This window comes from Littorina saxatilis, linkage group LG15 (assembly GCF_037325665.1).
Source record: "Littorina saxatilis isolate snail1 linkage group LG15, US_GU_Lsax_2.0, whole genome shotgun sequence".
Lineage (NCBI taxonomy): Eukaryota > Metazoa > Mollusca > Gastropoda > Littorinimorpha > Littorinidae > Littorina > Littorina saxatilis.
In genome coordinates, this window is record NC_090259.1 from 39,073,189 (window position 1) to 39,092,673 (window position 19,485).

A 19,485-nucleotide genomic window follows, 5' to 3' on the forward strand; every position below is an offset into this window, starting at 1 on the left:
TTGCGCTTGACACATATGAGCCTTTTGGATAAATCTGCTGTTGTTTTAGGCCATCAGAGAAGGGGCTATTCCTTCTATTTCAATGTAAGCTTTTCAGTCCAAACCATTTCTCGTAATCATTCAAATTTTGATCGCTGGCTGCCAGAGGCTTTCATCGCCATTGTTGTATGTGTAACTTGTGTGATGGAGTACTTAGCTTCGAGACGTTTACTGCTTAAAATTGAAGACTGGGTTTTCGTTTAATTCTGCAATTTCAGTTAATACCAGAGCTTATAGAATATGTTACAGATAGAAAATGCCACACGTGTAAGGGAGAGTTTTCTTAAAAACGGTATTGACCAACACCATTTCAGATTAGGTTTGTAACTGAGGTATGTGTCTAACATCCATACTAAAACTGTTAAAACATATCAGGGCGTCCCCAGTTTAATGTGTTGTTCAAAATAACATGGTTGAAGTATTACATTTGGTTCACTGCAATAATGTAGCTTCAATAAAACTTTTTTTTTAAACGACCATAAGTACATTTTGACCCCATTTGCATTTAACAATAGTGATAAAAACGAACACTGTAATGTCTATTAGAATTAATACATTGAAACGAAGAAACACATTCTTGAAGGATCTTACCTGCCTTGTTCTTACAGCAACAAGTCTAGCTCCCATCCCAAGCCACCATTAATCAACTTAGAAATATGATTTGTTTTTGTCATTCAAAAGAAATATTAAATCAGAGTTGTATGGCGTGGAATGCTTGCTTATAATTAAAGCTGTTGTTTAACGAGTTTAATATGTATTAATAAACTCTAATCAGTGCTGATGTTTTCATGTGTTGATGTGGGTGAAGTCTTAATAGCATATGTGCTACTTTTTGTGTGTGTGCGCGCGCGTGTATGTGTGTGTGTGTGTGTGTGTGTGTGTGTGTGTGTGTGTGTATGTATGTGTGTGTGTGTGTGTGTGTGTGTGTGTGTGTGTGTGTGTAAGCTTCCTCTCTCTCAGTCGATCTTCTCTCTGTCTTCATCTGCCTATCTATCTATCTTGTCTCTCTGTCTCTGGCAGTGTATGTCTGTCTGTCTGTCTGTCTGTCTGTCTGTCTCTGTCTCTATCTTAATCGCTGCTCTACCTTTGTCTCTCTCTCTTTCTTTCTTTGTCTGTCTTTGTCTCTCTCTCTCCCTCTCTCTCTCTATTAGTCGCTGCTCTATCTTTGTCTCTCTCTTTCTCTGTCTCTCTGTCTCTGTGTATCTGTCTGTCTGTCTGTCTGTCTCTCTCTCTCTCTCTCTCTCTCTCTCTCTCTCTCTCTCTCTCTCTCTCTCTCTCTCTCTCTCTTTCTCTTCTGTTGTAAGCGACTGTGAATGTATGAAACGTTAGTATTAGAAAACATCAATCATTCGCTTTTTCACTTGCAGCAAGCAACAAAACATATAATGATTCAACTCAGGCCTAAGCTCACATGAGCCACACCGGGAAAACCCGTTATTAGTACAGCAAAGAGCTTGCACGTCATGATAATCTGTTGTTGCCGTCTGCAAGGTCTTTGGTTTTCAGTGACACAAGTTTACAATACAATGTGCTAAACATTTTAGCATTAGACAAGCCAGGTGTATTTGAAATATTTGCTAGGCTAACTGATTAGTTTGAGGGAACTAACCCGCTGCTCTTCACTATTATCACCCTTTACATACTTCTCCAAAGACAGTGTTTATTCCCGTTTCACCATATGGCCGAATTTCAGAGCCACAGTGTTGTAGATGGCGTAAGATTGTGACTCTTTCGATTGGACTTATTATGAGTTATTTCTAATATGCTGACTGTTAACAAATGATAACAGACATGTCGAGAAAATGAATCATCATTAACGGTTTTATTACCGACTATTTCGACCAAAAGAAAATTCGAAGCGACCCCGCGAATTAGACGGAACAGCCACAATTGGAACTGGATCGCTCTTATTTGATTATGCCTGTCAGTCAAAGCATTCTCGTGACCTGGGTCAGCCAATCAGTCACTCACCTGACGTGATGAATATTCACAGGTCAAATGCGTTCACACAACAATCTCACAAGATAAACCATGTTGAACATGCGTTTCAGTTGCTTCAATATCTCTTGTCCAACTGAGAGCGACAGATTTCGAAACGACACCAGAGAGAAAGGAAATGACGTAAATACATAGTTGACGTAATTTGTGACACAATTTCACTTAAATTGTCAGAACTTTGACAAAGACATTTTGAACTGAGTGAGTGGGTCGGCAGAGGCAGAGGGTGGGTGGTGCCTTGCCGTTCTGTAAAGCGCCCACCGACAAAACTCTCTTTTCGGTCGTTTTTAAATAAAGAGTGTAGTATCTGACAGTAGTTGAAGTATCATTCTTTAGAATAAATCAAGCTGATACTGATAGTTCCAATATTTACTTTGTCTTGTTTATTTTTAGCGTGATAAACAAAAAGGGTCCCTGCCTGAACGTTATAACATTTAGAGGGTCACCTAGAATCAGACCTGATTGGTCAAAAAGCCGCAAGGTGCACTGGGATGGTAAGAAGTTGATTGATCAGAAAGACATTGAAAAATGACCCGACTTATCAGGCATATGGGAACAGCGGCCAACTAACGATGTATTCAATTGCAGAAAACAAAGACAATTCACTCATTACCAGATCAAGGCAACAGAAAGCACAGCGAGAGGGTTCCATCTGTTCGTCAGATACACCTTCCGCGATCATGGTTCATGTGCCCTGAACAGTTCAACCCATAAGACTCTAGATGCATTGCTTGGTGTGGCGCATCAACAAGATACACACACTGGGAAACATTTACTTCGTCAAAGGTGATCATCAGTCAATGTTTTTGTGTATATCCTTGTAATCATTTATTGCGACAATGTTAGTGCGGACAGAAAAAAAATACATGCACAGACAGACAGATACACAGACAAACAGAGTGAATCCCATATACCCCTGTTTAAAGGGAGGTGTACAATGCGGATACACTATGGTTACAAGCACCCTTACCAGCTAACATCGGGGCGGTTTTGCTGAAACATGATGTTATCTTCCAAAGTAATCTCGGGTATACAATGCGTGACCTCGATTTGCACCCACCCGTCACATGGAGTGGAGACAACATCCTTTCTGATGACATCATAATCTACAAAAACGCGGGTGTGTGTGTTTGTGTGTCACACACGCACATACAACCCGAGACTCACACACACACACACACACACACACACACACACACCACACGCGCGCACACACACACACACACACACACACACACACACACATACATACACACACACACACAAGAATGCACGTACGCACACACGCACGTACGCTCGCACACACACGCACACACACACACACACACACACACACACACGCACACACACACACACACACACACACACACAAGAACACACACACACACACACACACACACACACACACACACACACACACACAAGCACTAAGCGTATCCAACGCCAATTTGGGACAAAGAACTTTCGAAACCGTGGAGAATCCGCCTGTCAGTGAAGATATCTCCGTCACACAATGCCAGGTAAGAAGATACGGTGACTCGCCCGCCTTTTATTTTCCTGTGGCAATGTATCAGCCACTGAACCTTCTAGCCTGCGTGAGTGAATCGCTCGGTTGGTGTCGCTACAATCGTCAGTTGTTGTTTAATATTTGTGTCACCACTGATGAAGCCTGTGGAAGCGCAAACCATGAGAGGACAACGACACATCAAGTGTTTACTCACAGTGAAAACTGCAATGCTAACGTGAACTGTAAGTAGAAGTCTATTGGAATCTTTTGTCGTGACATAATCTGTGTTTGTTACAATTAAATGACTTGTCTGTGAACGTTATTGCCTGAAAGTACAATAATTGCTTGAGACAAGCTCATCCTGTAACAACTGTCAGAGTGGTTGCCGGGCCTCGTCCTCACGCTGACGTCTGCTGGGTGACTCAGTGGCTTCCCGAATAGGCAGTCTATGTATTGGGTAGTTTCCATTTCATTTATTTAAAGCCTTTTTAATTGTTTGCATATATTAATGTTGGTTGTAATTGTAGTTTCTATTCAGACTTTTCGGTTCGTTCTTCCTCTGAGTTCACACAGTGTGTTCCATCTTTGTCTAAGGACATTTCGTGGAAACAGATATGAAAAGATTAAATCAATATGTCGACCTAAACATCAAAACAGACCTGAACAGTTTTCACCGCGACTGAGTTCTGGCTGGCTAAAATCCGTCGACCGATCTCAGTATCATTGTTTTGTCTGTCCGGACGACTAGCGGAGGACGTTTTACTTTAAATAAAAAAAATTAAAAAATCTAGACAACTTTTGTACAATAACCAAGAAGAACAGTTTCTTCGACGATTAGTACTACCATCTGTTAAAATCACTTGTTTCAAGCTTTGGCAGTTTAGGCCATGTACAGTACCCGGCGAAAGAAACGCAACTCATTCGCGCCCACTGTTGCAAGTGTGTTTTCGTCATTTTCAAAATGTCATAAATATGATCCAGATAAGGTACATAAAAAAGAAAGACAGATTCGTGGAGGATATTTTACTGGCTGTACGTAGTGTATACTTTGTAGTCGTTTTTTTTTTTTTTTACCTTTTTATAAACTGAGTTATACAGGGTCAATAAATTAAAACCAAACACACACGCACACACACACACACACACACACACACACACACACACACACACACGCACACGCATACACACACACACACACGCACACGCACACACACACACACACACACACGCACACACGCACACACACACACACACACACACACACACACACACATACACACACACACACACACACACGCACACACACACACACACACACACACACACACACACACACACATACACACACACACACACACACACACATACACACACACACACACACACACACACACACACGCACACACACACACACACACACACACACACACACACACACACATACACACACACACACACACACACACACACACACACACACACACACACACACACACACACACACACACACACACACACACACACACACACACACACACACACACACACACACACACACAAGGCAGACACCCAGCACTGATTATATTACGGATGAAGAAGGAGATTTACAGTTCAGGTGTTCGTGTATCGTGCTCTACCTCGCACACACAATAGCAGTCCTCGAGTTGGTATGCCCGATCTCATTTACTGGAATACATTTAGTCAAATGTGTCTAAACGTTAAAAAAATCAAAACTTGGCTAAAAAGGGACATTGACTTTATTAAAAAGCGAATTTAACACAACCTTTACTTCTATTTCAACTCTTTAGCCCAACCATGGGTATGACATGTCAGTAACAGTGAGAGAGAGAGAAAAAAGCGGTGAGGCGCGAGACAGATGATTTTACACAGACGCTGCATTCATTTCAGAAAATCCGGTTTCGATAGCGGTCAAGTGTCAAGTAACAACCGGGTATACCTAGCAACTCCGGGACTGCCATTGTGTGTGTTTGGCGAAGCACGATACAGGAAACCTAAACTGTAACCCTCCTTCTTCAGGCGTAATATATCATTAGTCTTGACTATCTGCATTCATATGTGTGTGTGTGTGTGTGTGGATATCTAGCTGTGTGTGTATCTGTGTGTGTGTATCTGTGTGTGTGTTTGTGTTTGTGTGTGTGTGTGTGTGCGCGTGTGTGTGCGCGTGTGTGTGTTTGCGTGCGTTCGTGCGCGTGCGCGCGCGTGTGTGTGTGTGTGTGTGTATGTGCGAGTGTGTGTCTGTGTGTGTGTGTGCATGTGTGTTTTGGGGGAATGTGTGTGTGTGTGTTAGTCACGTTGTGTGTGTGTGTGTGTGTGTGTGTGTGTGTGTGTGTGTGTGTGTGTGTTATGTGCGTGTGTGTGTGTGTGTGTGTGTGTTAGTTTGTGAATCAAATGCAAGACAAAGGAAAACAAATATGTTGTTGTTGTGTCTTGATTCGACTAAGTGCACACAAAAAAACAAAAAAACATGTATTTCACCACAACATGCATGCACTTTTTAACAACATTTACATGTTATGTTTCCACAGTCATTGTAACAGCCGCATCTGAATGTCGTGAGTACAAGATTATTATTTGCATCTGCTCGTTGTGTGGGTTTTTTTCAGCTCTTGAACTTTTAACACAACAAACTCCTTGTAACCGAGTCAAAATCTTCAAACTACTCTTATAATTTAAAGTGATGTGCAGATGTTATTATTGTTGTGGATGGTCGTAATAACAGTGCTTATTTTTGTTGCTGCTGCTGTTGAGTTTATCATTGTTGTTGTTGTTGTTGTTGGTTATGTTGATGATGTCGTTGTTGTTGTGTTTCTTTTGCTTCATTGTTGCTGCTGCTGTGCACGATATGATTTATGTCTGAATTTTCTGGATTCTCATGTAGATTTAAACATTAAAATCCCTTACAGTCTCTTTTACTTAAAGCATCAGAACTGAAAAATAAATTTCTATACTGTGTATTTCATGAAGAATAATTGTAGAATATTACTTGAATGTTGCTGACTTCGCTTGATCCTTACAAGATTACTCAAACCCGAATCGACTCGGATTTGCAAATATGAACATTTGATTTAACTCTGAATTTCATTGTTTTATCATTAGCACACCCACTTCAACTTCCACTTCCACTTCCACACACACACACACACACACACACACACACACACACACACACACACACACACACAAACACACACACACACACACACACACACACACACACAGTCACACACATACAAACACACACACATACAAACACACACACACATACACACACACATACACGTATACACACACGCACACACATACATACACATACACACGCACACACACACACCTACACACACACACTCACGCACAGACACGCACATGCACACACACATACACACACACACACACACGCACGCACGCACGCACACACACACACACACACACACACACACACACACACACACACACACACACACACAACACACAACGCACACACACAACACACACAAACAAACACACACAAACACACACACATACACACATACAAACACACACACACACACACACACACACACACACACACACACACACACACACACATACACACACACACACACACACACACACACACACATACACACACGCACGCACGCATGCACACAAAGGCGTTTGCTTACTTAATTGGTTGCATTTCCCGGGCAAATGAACGAAACAAAGTTATCTCATGAAACAAAATTACCTTGTAATGCCGGTTATCTAGTTCGGTTCCTATAATTAGCTTGTTCGACTGCAATTCCGTCAGCTCTGAACACAGTTCAGGCTGCTTGAGAAGTTGCTCAGAATAGTACATTTTGTTGGGCAGGTGGTCGGTACAGACCCAGCATGTAACAGACTACACGGAGACTGGCGAAGGGACGTGACGTGAAGAGACGGGGAGGTGTCAGGTCTTACCACACACTGTCAACAACACTTTACACAGACCCCGCTCACTGTTCTTAACGCGTTTACACTTGTTTACACATGTATCTGTGCTTTGTAAGCAACCTTTTCAGTAACACGATGCACACTTTTTAATTGACGTTGACATTTATTCATGGAAAGTATTGTTCATTGTTGTAAGCTGTCCAGATACAAACAACGTTGTGGTTCCGATGAGACCCACCAGACCTCAGTGTGCACACAGTGGAGAAGGGGGCTGACCAGACACTGACTATGACAGGAATAGCGTTGTCAGTGACTCTGTGTCAAACAAGCAATAAACAGACGATGGGAGTGTCACAGGGTAGACACTGACCTGACAGTGAAATACAACATCATGGTCACCTGAACAAGTGGCGCTGGTGTTCTGCTGACTGTTCGTGCTACTACAGGGTAATATTGAGTGACTACATGTAACTTGTTTGAGTTTACATCCTGCGCTGAGTGTGAGAAACGACGTCAAGAACACCATGGCAAGTCCAGAAAAGAAAGCCCGTTATGACGTCAGCAGGCAGGTGAATGACGCGATGGAGCGGGATGACTGGGCAGAAGTAGCACGCATCCTCTCTGAGTGCAGCCGCCGTGACTCGGACAGTGTCATGACACAGCTGGTCAGCCGAGACCAGTGGGACGCTGTGAAACAAGTCATACGATGTGTCGGTGACGAAGAGCGCACGTGGAACATAGAGGGCGTGTTAGTGAAGAACAACATCCTGCTCTCAGTGGCTGAAGGTAACTGGCGTGGGATTGGTGAAATGCCACACGAACGTTTTCTTCATTCCACACTGGAGTGGATTCTGCAGCAGGCCTGCACACGAGCCCAGCAAACAGACATCGTGCAGTATGTGTTACCTCACTGTGAGGATGACCAGCTGGACTCTGCACTACAACAGCTAGTGACACACGGCCTGTGGTTTGCTGCAGGCAGGATGTTACAGCGAACTGTCAGTGACGAGCGAGTTAGATGGGTGATTCAACAAGCTTGCCAACGAGGTACAGAAGAGGCTCTGAGAGGTTATATAATTCATGTTTGTCCTGATTGCACTCTAGATTTCTTGTTGACAGAACTGGTGTCACGTGACATGTGGCATGCTGCTGGATATGTGCTGATGCGAGGTGTTAGTGACATATATCACTGTTGGGCTTTATGTGAGGCCTGCAGTCGGGCTGAAAGCTGGCAAATAGAACATCTTATTCTGCGTTACTGTACAATGGAACACTCTACTTCTGTTTTGACTTACTTTGTTGTGGAAGGTCAGTCAGGGAGCGCTGACAAACTGTTGACATGTATGGGTAAGTCTTCTATGATAAAGACATCAGGTATGATCAATATGACTGATAACTGTTTTTGTTTGATTTTCCTTAAAGACGGGATTGGCATACTTGCTCTGCTTTCAATTTACAAAGGGGACAGTGAAGAGGTTCAACATTGGTGTGAACGATGCTCAAAGAAAAATGAATATGAGTTTCAAATTTATCAGAGGCAGAATAATGTACTGCATCCTGTTAAATTCGACACACACGCTACTTGGGTCTATGGAAATCAAGATTTTCCACCCATCGTTAGAGACATAGAGAGTGTGTTTGCAGTAATAAGCAAGACTATCATCACAGGTCATCACAGGAAGACCGTAGTTTGCATCATCCCTCGTTGCGCTGGCCATCAGCTAGACTCTGTCTTCACACAGTGTGTTGACAAGTGGTTGAAGAGCAGTCCCGGTCAAGAGTCGGTGTGTACTTCCACTGACTGTCCAGACACGTTGATAATACACAAGTTGGATGTTAACGCTGCAAATGCTCAAACTACCATCATTTCAACTCCTACGATTTCGGAGGACCAGCTTGGCAGTGTGCTTAGAAAGATGTTTACACTGCCTGCATGGTGGTCTCTGGGCAAAGTATTGGAGCAAGGCCTTGCCGACAGCAGCGTCACACAGATCCTGAAACAAACCCTGCTGTATGACGACGACCAGATGATTGTGGAACACGTACTGCCACACTGCACAGACTCACAGACCGACCTGGCCGCGACAGAGCTGGTGTGTGCAGGTCAGTGGAAGTCTGTGACAAAACTCGTGCAACTCGTGGGTGACAGGAAACAGACGTGGACAGTGGGGGGAACCAGCGTGGACACAACACTGCTACACCTGGTGGCTGGAGAGAAGTGGAAGGAGGTGGGGGACACGTTACAGCGAGGTGAGGATGACCAACATCATAATTGGTTGGTGCAGATAGCCAGTATTCCTACCAGTTCAAATTTGCTAGCGTACGTTCTCCCTCACTGTGCCGACGACCAGCTGGACTCTGTGCTGACAACACTGGTGGAGCGACGTCTGTGGGAGGCTGTAGGAGAGGTGTTGAAGCGAGGTGTCAGTGACTCTGTGAAACAGTGGGCAGTGAAGGAAGCATGCATACACTTTGATGAATCGGTCAATATTATCGAAAAATACATAACAGACAACATACTCCCTCACTGTGCTGACGACCAGCTGGACTCTGTTTTGACAACACTGGTGGACCGACGTCTGTGGCGGGCTGTAGGAGAGACATTAAAGCGCGGTGTCAGTTACTTTTTAAAACGGTGGGCAGTCGCTGAAGCTTTCACAACATATGACGAAGATGATGATGATGACCAATATGATGGTAAAATTCTAATTGATTTAGTACTCCCGCACTGTGCTGACGACCAGCTGGACTCTGTGCTAACAACACTGGTAGAACGACGTCTGTGGGAGGCTGTAGGAGAGGTGTTGGAGCGAGGTGTCAGTGACTCTGTGAAACGGTGGGCAGTCGAGGAAGCTTTCACAACATATGACGAAGATGACGATGATGACCAATATGATGGTAAAATTCTAATTGATTTAGTACTCCCTCATTGTGCTGACGACCAGCTGGACTCTGTGCTAACAACACTGGTAGAACGACGTCTGTGGGAGGCTGCAGGAGAGGTGTTGGAGCAAGGTGTCAGTGACTCTGTGAAACGGTGGGCAGTGATGGAAGCATGCCAACACTGTGATGACTCTCCTGGTTATAGTAACGTCGATACATACATTACAGGAGACATAATCCCGCACTGTGCTGACGACCAGCTGGACTCTGTGCTAACAACACTGGTGGAACGACGTCTGTGGCGGGCTGTAGGAGAGACATTAAAGCGAGGTGTCAGTGACTCTGTGAAACGGTGGGCAGTCGCTGAAGCTTTCGCAAACTTTGACGAAGATGACGATGATGACCAATATGATGGTAAAATTCTAATTGATTTAGTACTCCCGCACTGTGCTGACGACCAGCTGGACTCTGTGCTAACAACACTGGTGGAACGACGTCTGTGGCGGGCTGTAGGAGAGACGTTAAAGCGAGGTGTCAGTGACTCTGTGAAACGGTGGGCAGTCGCTGAAGCTTTCACAACATATGACGAAGATGATTTGAACAGCTCTGAGTCTTATAGGTATGACTATAATGAACAATATGATGGTAAAATTCTAATTGATTTCGTACTCCCGCACTGTGCTGACGACCAGCTGGACTCTGTGCTGACAACACTGGTGGAACGACGTCTGTGGCGGGCTGTAGGAGAGGTGTTGGAGCGAGGTGTCAGTGACTCTGTGAAACGGTCGGCAGTGATGGAAGTATGTCAACACTGTGATGACTCTGCTGGTTATAGAAACGTCGATACATATTACAAGAAACATAATTTCGCACTGTGCTGACGACCAGCTGGACTCTGTGCTAACAACACTGGTGGAACAACGTCTGTGGTTTGCTGTAGGAGAGGTGTTGAAGCGAGGTGTCAGTGACTCTGTGAAACGGTGGGCAGTGATGGAAGTATGTCAACACTATGATGACTCTGTTAGTTTTTATGACGTTGATGAATACATTAAAGAAAACATATTACCTCACTGTTCTGACGACCAGCTGGACTCTGTGCTAACAACACTGGTAGAACGACGTCTGTGGAGGGCTGTAAGAGAGGTGTTGAAGCGAGGTGTCAGTGACTCTGTGAAACGGTGGGCAGTGATGGAAGCATGTCAACACTGTGATGACTCTGCTTGTTATTGTGGCGCTGATAAATACATTGCAGAAGAGATACTCCCTCACTGTGCTGACGACCAGCTGGACTCTGTGCTGACAACACTGGTGGAACGACGTCTGTGGCGAAGTGTGCAGCGTGTGTTGGAGCGAGTTGCCGGTGACTTGAACAAAGAGTTTGCTGGACAGAAAACGTGTGAACACTGCAGATCAGCGGGGGTCTATTTGAGTAAATACCGCACACATGATTCTGACTGTTTAGTAAACAAACCGTTCACCCCTCATTGTTCACATGATTCTGACTGTTTAGTAAACAAACCGTTCACTCCTCATTGTACACATGGCAATTTTGATTCTCCTACATCTACGTTAACCAAAAAGGACGAGTGCACAGCCGTGAGAAACATGTCCGGAGGAGAAGTCAGTGACGCACAGCGACGTGAGAACATTAGAGCAGCATTTCGTCACGCAGATGAAGACACGCTCATAAAGAGTATCATACCCTACTATGTTTATGACAGCCTACACTATGCACTCAAAACGTTGGCTTCACGAGGTTTTTGGTCTGCGTTTGTTGTGTTGCTGCACAATTCTATCATTGACACACTCTACATCTGGGCAGCTGCTAAAGAAACAGAATCAAAAGATGAAGTGTTTTTGGACATGGTCAGAAACCCTTGTGACGGGGTTAAAGACCTGACACCTGCGATGTGGAGGTCGGTCACGTGGTCAGGATTACAGCGCTCCCTAAAACAGCTTCTTGACTGGGACACACCGCTGTGTGAAGTACTGTGTGAGTCACTGCTCGCTATTGGGAAGGAAATTTGGCTGAGTGGACGTAAAATGGAAATATATCGTCCAGAACAAACAGTCACAAAGGAAGCTTCGTCAACGGTGGAGCACTTACACCGAGTCCTTATGGAATGCAAGACATATCAGGTTTCAGACCTGTTGTCATGCACAGAAGGTATGCAGCATGAACATTCTAAAATAAAATCAGGAACATATTTTCTTCTTCAGTTGTATTTCATTAAAAATATTGTGCATCAGTACTACAAACGCAAGGCATGGAAACAGATGACAGACGCCATCCTGATAGTTCTGACCACTGTCCCTGTTGTTCCTGACGTACAAAGTGTGGCCCTCAGAGTCATGCTACGTCACAACAGATGGGACATAGTCAGACACGCGTGTCTGTCTGGTGTGTGTGAGCAAGATCGGCGACAGTTGTTCCAGGCAGCTGTGAAGCAGAGACAGTGGAGCGCTGTCAAGCGGTGGGCAGACCACACACTGTATGACGATCAGCGTCTCTGGGCACTGGGGGAGGCTAGGCAAGAGAAGCGGTGGGACGTCTACCTAAAGCTGGCTGACCATGGACTGAGTGAGTGGGAGCGGGTGGGTGTCCTCTTCCGTGTGACAATGCACGCAGACTGGAAGCTTGTTCATCACATGCTGACAACTGTGGCTGATGTGACAGACATGATTGACCTTCTGACAAACACACCCGGAGTTGTGTCAAAACTTGGGGTAAAGAATAACGAACGACGAATGAATGATCTGAAAGTATTTGAGAACAATCTGACGAAAGACACACACACACTGAAGACACTCAAGACTTTGGCAAAGCGAGGACAGTGGTGGGTTGTTCTGCACAACATCCGTCACAAACCCAACCTGCAACACGCGCGTCGTGCACTGAAAGTTGCTGTGATGCAGCTGGTGAGACTGAAGACTGACGTCACACTGCGAGACGCTCTGTTCCGTGACATGGTCAGACTGCGGCAGTGGGCTGTGTGTAGAGAGCTGCTAGCGCAAGGCGTCAGTCATGAGTTGAGTTCAGAACTCCTTTCTAAATTCATTGAGCACTGTCAGTGGACGCTGGTTGCTATGGTGATGGAATGTACGATGGATGATGACCGCAGGAAAATGATCATGCATCAAGCAATAATGGCGAGAGAAGGCAGCGTAGTGTGGGAGTGTGTCATCAAGTTGCAAACCCGTCTGTCTGTTGATGAACGAGAAGATTTGTTCCAACTTGCGTTCAACCGTGAGGTGTGGCAGGCAGTGAAACCGCTGATAGAGGAAAAGGACGTGACTGGAATCAGACATCGTGACACCGCTCTGCTGGAAGCCATTGAGCAGCACCAGTGGGATGTGGTGGATCACTGCCAACGTCACCACGCTGACATCAACATGAAGGACGATGACGGCCACACACCGATACACAGAGCGGCCAGGAAAGGGGACTGGGAGGCAGTGAAGGAGCTGACAGTGAGAGATGGTGATCCCAACCTGTTGGACAGTGAGGGCCTGTCTGTGCTGCACAGGGCGATTAGAGCTGAACAGTGGGACGCTGTGAAGTTGTTGATTCAGTACCACGGGGACATTCATCAAGCTGCACAATACTACAGTGATAGTCGCACACCGCTAGCAATGCTGATAGATGCACGTCAGAGGGAACTAATTGAATTAACACTCATGTGGTGTCCTGACCAGTGGAAAAGTGTGAGTCGACAAAGGGAGACGGCTCTTCATGCAGCCTTTCTGTCTGGCTGGCTCGACTTAGTATACTACCTGATAGCAAGAAGAGTTGACCCTTTAGCAGTAACAAAAAGAGGTCTTACAGCGTTGTGTTACGCAGTGCTGTGCAACGACTGTCCACAGAGGATGGTGGCAGAGTGCATCAAGCTGGGCTTCAGCACACACCAGTCACGCATCACTGCCACTGCAAACAGTGACTGGGGTCGTATAACTTATCCACCGAGTGGAGAGCGAATTAGATTGTTTCGGTCCCCGTTGGTGCTGGCCGTGATACGAGGCCTGCCTGCCGTGACACAGATGCTGTATGAATCAGGAGCGTGTTCCAACAGACAGCTGTTTGAGGTGAACACTTATCTCTCTCACAGCCCGAACTATGTTTCTCTCAATACCTGTTTACAAACATTTGGAAAGATGTTCATCGTTCTGAACATAACGATCCTAATTATGCCTTTGACACAGAGGCAATGAAGAAGTCGGCTGACTACTTGCATCAGGTGAGCAGCACACCTCGCAGCCTGGTGTCCACGTGTCGCCTGGTGATCTCACACTGCCTCACACTCAGGAAGACACGTCACAGAGATATTGCACAGCTCTCCCTGTCACCCATGATGAAGGACTATTTAATGTTCACTGACCTCACTGATCCACGCTATCCCAACCTGTCACACAGAGGCAAAGAGTGAACACAGGTTGTCAGCAGTCTAAACTCATCGCTGTGGTGGAACTCAAACTGCACAGCTGCAGTTGTCTCCACATCTGTTAGTTTCGCATTTGTGTTACAAGTAGGTGTGTGCTGCAATATTGTTCTCACTGTGTGTTACAAGTAGGTGTGTGCTGCAATATTGTTCTCACTGTGTGTTACAAGTAGGTGTGTGCTGCAATATTGTTCTCACTGTGTGTTACAAGTAGGTGTGTGCTGCAATATTGTTCTCACTGTGTGTTACAAGTAGGTGTGTGCTGCAATATTGTTCTCACTGTGTGTTACAAGTAGGTGTGTGCTGCAATATTGTTCTCACTGTGTGTTACAAGTAGGTGTGTGCTGCAATATTGTTCTCACTGTGTGTTACAAGTAGGTGTGTGCTGCAATATTGTTCTCACTGTGTGTTACAAGTAGGTGTGTGCTGCAATATTGTTCTCACTGTGTGTTACAAAACCATGTTTATGCACACAAATCGGGAAGCTTTTGTTTCACTTATTAATCTAGTTCATTCCTTTGTCTTGTCTTCGAGAGATTCTGCCGAGATGGGTTGCAATGAAAAGCTGTTGTCGAATAACTTCTACCTCTTTTATGAATTGAGGTATTTTGTGTAATAATATACTTGTTTTCGTTTTTATGTGTTTGGTGGGTTGTTCTTGTTCTAAAATAGATTTACTGTTAACCTTTTCTTTTTTTTTGCTTGTTTGATCAATAGTTTGGCATTGTTATTATGTAGATTAGACTCTGTATCTTTTTACATTTAGTCAAGTTTTGACTAAATGTTTTAACGTAGAGGGGGGAATCGAGACGAGGGTCGTGGTGTATGTGCGTGAGTGTGTCTGTGTGTGTGTGTGTGTGTGTGTGTGTGTGTGTGTGTGTGTGTGTGTGTGTCTGTCTGTGTGTGTGTGTAGAGTGATTTAGACTAAACTACTGGACCCATCTTTATGAAATTTGACATGAGAGTTCCTGGGTATGAAATCCCCGAACGTTTTTTTCATTTTTTTGATAAATGTCTTTGATGACGTCATATCCGGCTTTTCGTGAAAGTCGAGGCGGCACTGTCACGCCCTCATTTTTCAACCAAATTGGTTGAAACTTTGGTCAAGTAATCTTCGACAAAGCCCGGACTTCGGTATTGCGTTTCAGCTTGGTGGCTTAAAAATTAATTGATGACTTTGGTTATTAAAAATTTGAAAATTGTAAAAAATAAATAAAAATTTATAAAACGATCCAAATTTACGTTTTCTGATTCAAAAAACATATAAATATGTTATATTTGGATTAAAAACAAGCTCTGAAAATTAAATATATAAAAATTATTATCAAAATTAAATTGTCGAAATCAATTCAAAAACACTTTCATCTTATTCCTTGTCGGTTCCTGATTCCAAAAACATATAGATATGATATGTTTGGATTAAAAACACGCTCAGAAAGTTAAAGCAAAGAGAGGTACAGAAAAGCGTGCTATCCTTCTTAGCGCAACTACTACCCCGCTCTTCTTGTCAATTTCACTGCCTTTGCCATGAGCGGTGGACTGACGATGCTACGAGTATACGGTCTTGCTGAAAAATGGCATTGCGTTCAGTTTCATTCTGTGAGTTCGACAGCTACTTGACTAAATGTTGTATTTTCGCCTTACGCGACTTGTATTTAGAATTGTGTTTGTGGGATTCCGTTGCCACTTGGTCCGTTTATACGATGGTTGTTACAAATCCACATGACTTCTGTTGTACCGATGATGTTCGGGGCTACTTTCTATAACATGTTGGAGTTTACAAAATATGCTGTTGAAAGTAGTGTTTCCATATATAGCGACGCGGCGGCGGCACGATGGTTGCAGCGAGGTGGCGGCAGCGACAAAACCAATCGCAACAGTAGTAACAAAGAACGTGTGTTTCCATATATGCGACGCGACGGCGGCGACGTACCGTGCGACGGTTTGACGTCAAGATTTTGTTCGCGAAAAAAATGCTGCCGCGCGATCTTTGCGTCCAAAGTGGGCGTGGTCTAAGTCTTTCCAAACATTCGAGGACCCCCTACAACCAGGTTATAGTCTATTTTGACTGTTTTTGTTGTTGTCAGATACATGTATTCCCTGAGCTGAACATGGTCCAGCAAATATTTCTTCAAAGGTTGTCAAAGGCACCGTGTTCGTTCCGCTTTTTGAGCATTTGTTTTTAAACAAAAGAGTGTTTTTCTTACATTTCTCGTCTTTCCAATGTTCTAACCAATATAAGTAGCTTCAAATATAGTTTCTCTTAATTACGGTATGGTTGTGTGAGTTGTTGGCCGATTTATAAGAAAATTAAAGCCAGAAAGAACAAAAATTTGCCTGCCGCGCCGCTTTTAATGGAAACACTCACGGCGAAATTCGCTAGCAGCATCGCATGTTTATCGCCATCGTGCCGCCGCCGTATCGCCATATGGAAACATAGCTTAAGACTACATTTTAAACACAGTTCTACCGGTAAACACAGTTCTGCTTTCTATCTCAAAGCTGCCCAAAATTGTACATTGGAAAAAAACAAAAATAACTTGTACACATAACAGATAGATGTTGTGTGAAATGTAGGATGAAACTTTGCTTTTATTCTTGAATAATTATAATGTACAGATAGATGTTGTGTGAAATGTAGGATGAAACTTTGCTTTTATTCTTGAATAATTATAATGTACAGATAGATGTTGTGTGAAATGTAGGATGAAACTTTGCTTTTATTCTTGAACAATCATGGTGTACAGCTAGATGTTGTGTGAAATGTAGGATGACACTTTGCTTCTATTCTTGAACAATCATGGTGTACAGAAAGATGTGTGAAATGTAGGATGAAACTTTGCTTTTATTCTTGAACAATCATGATTTACAGATATATGTTGTGTGAAATGTAAGATGAAACTTTGCTTTTATTCTTGAACAATCATGATGTGCAGATAGATGTTGTGTGAAATGTAGGATGAAACTTTGCTTTTATTCTTGAACAATCATGATGTACAGATAGATGTTGTGTGAAATGTAGGATGAAACTTTGCTTTTATTCTTGAACAATTATGATGTACAGATAGATGTGTGAAATATAGGATGAAACTTTGCTTTTATTCTTGAACAATAATGTTGTACAGATAGATGTGTGAAATGTAGGATGAAACTTTGCTAATTATTCTTGAATAATCATAATGTACAGATAGATGTTGTGTGAAATGTAAGATGAAAGTTTGCTTTTATTCTTGAACAATCATGATGTACAGATAGATGTGTGAAATGTAAGATGAAAGTTTGCTTTTATTCTTGAACAATCATGATGTACAGATAGATGTGTGAAATGTAGGCTGAAACTTTGCTTTTATTCTTGAACAATCATGATGTACAGATAGATGTGTGAAATGTAAGATGAAACTTTGCTTTGATTCTTAAACAATCATGGTGTATAGATAGATGTGTGAAATGTAGGCTGAAACTTTGCTTTTATTCTTGAACAATCATGATGTACAGATAGATGTTGTGTGAAATGTAGGATGAAACTTTGCTTTTATTCTTGAACAATAATGTTGTACAGATAGATGTTGTGTGAAATGTAGGATGAAACTTTGCTTTTATTCTTGAACAATCATGATGTACAGATAGATGTTGTGTGAAATGTAGGATGAAACTTTGCTTTTATTCTTGAACAATAATGTTGTACAGATAGATGTGTGAAATGTAGGATGAAACTTTGCTTTTATTCTTGAATAATTATAATGTACAGATAGATGTTGTGTGAAATGTAGGATGAAACTTTGCTTTTATTCTTGAACAATCATGGTGTACAGATAGATGTTGTGTGAAATGTAGGCTGAAACTTTGCTTTTATTCTTGAACAATCATGGTGTACAGATAGATGTGTGAAATGTAAGATGAAACTTTGCTTTGATTCTTGAACAATCATGATGTACAGATGGATGTTGTGTGAAATGTAAGATGAAACTTTGCTTTTATTCTTGAACAATCATGATGTACAGATGGATGTTGTGTGAAATGTAGGATGAAACTTTGCTTTTATTCTTGAACAATCATGATCTTTGTACACTTAGATGTTGTGTGAAGTGTAGGATGAAACTTTGCTTTTACTCTTGAATAATTATGATGTACAGATAGATGTTGTGTGAAATGTAGGATGAAACTTTGCTTTTACTCTTGAACAATCGTGATGTACAGATAGAATGTTGTGTGAAATGTAGGATGAAACTTTGCTTTTATTCTTGAACAATTATGATGTACAGATAGATGTTGTGTGAAATGTAGGATGACACTTTGCTTTTATTCTTGAACAATCATGGTGTACAGATGGATGTTGTGAGAAATGTAGGATGAAACTTTGCTTTTATTCTTGAACAATCATGATGTACAGATGGATGTTGTGAGAAATGTAGGATGACACTTTGCTTTTATTCTTGAACAATCATGATGTACAGATAGATGTTGTGTGAAATGTAGGATGAAACTTTGCTTTTATTCTTGAACAATCATGATGTACAGATAGATGTTGTGTGAAATGTAGGATGAAACTTTGCTTTTATTCTTGAACAATAATGTTGTACAGATAGATGTTGTGTGAAATGTAGGATGAAACTTTGCTTTTATTCTTGAACAATAATGTTGTACAGATAGATGTGTGAAATGTAGGATGAAACTTTGCTTTTATTCTTGAAC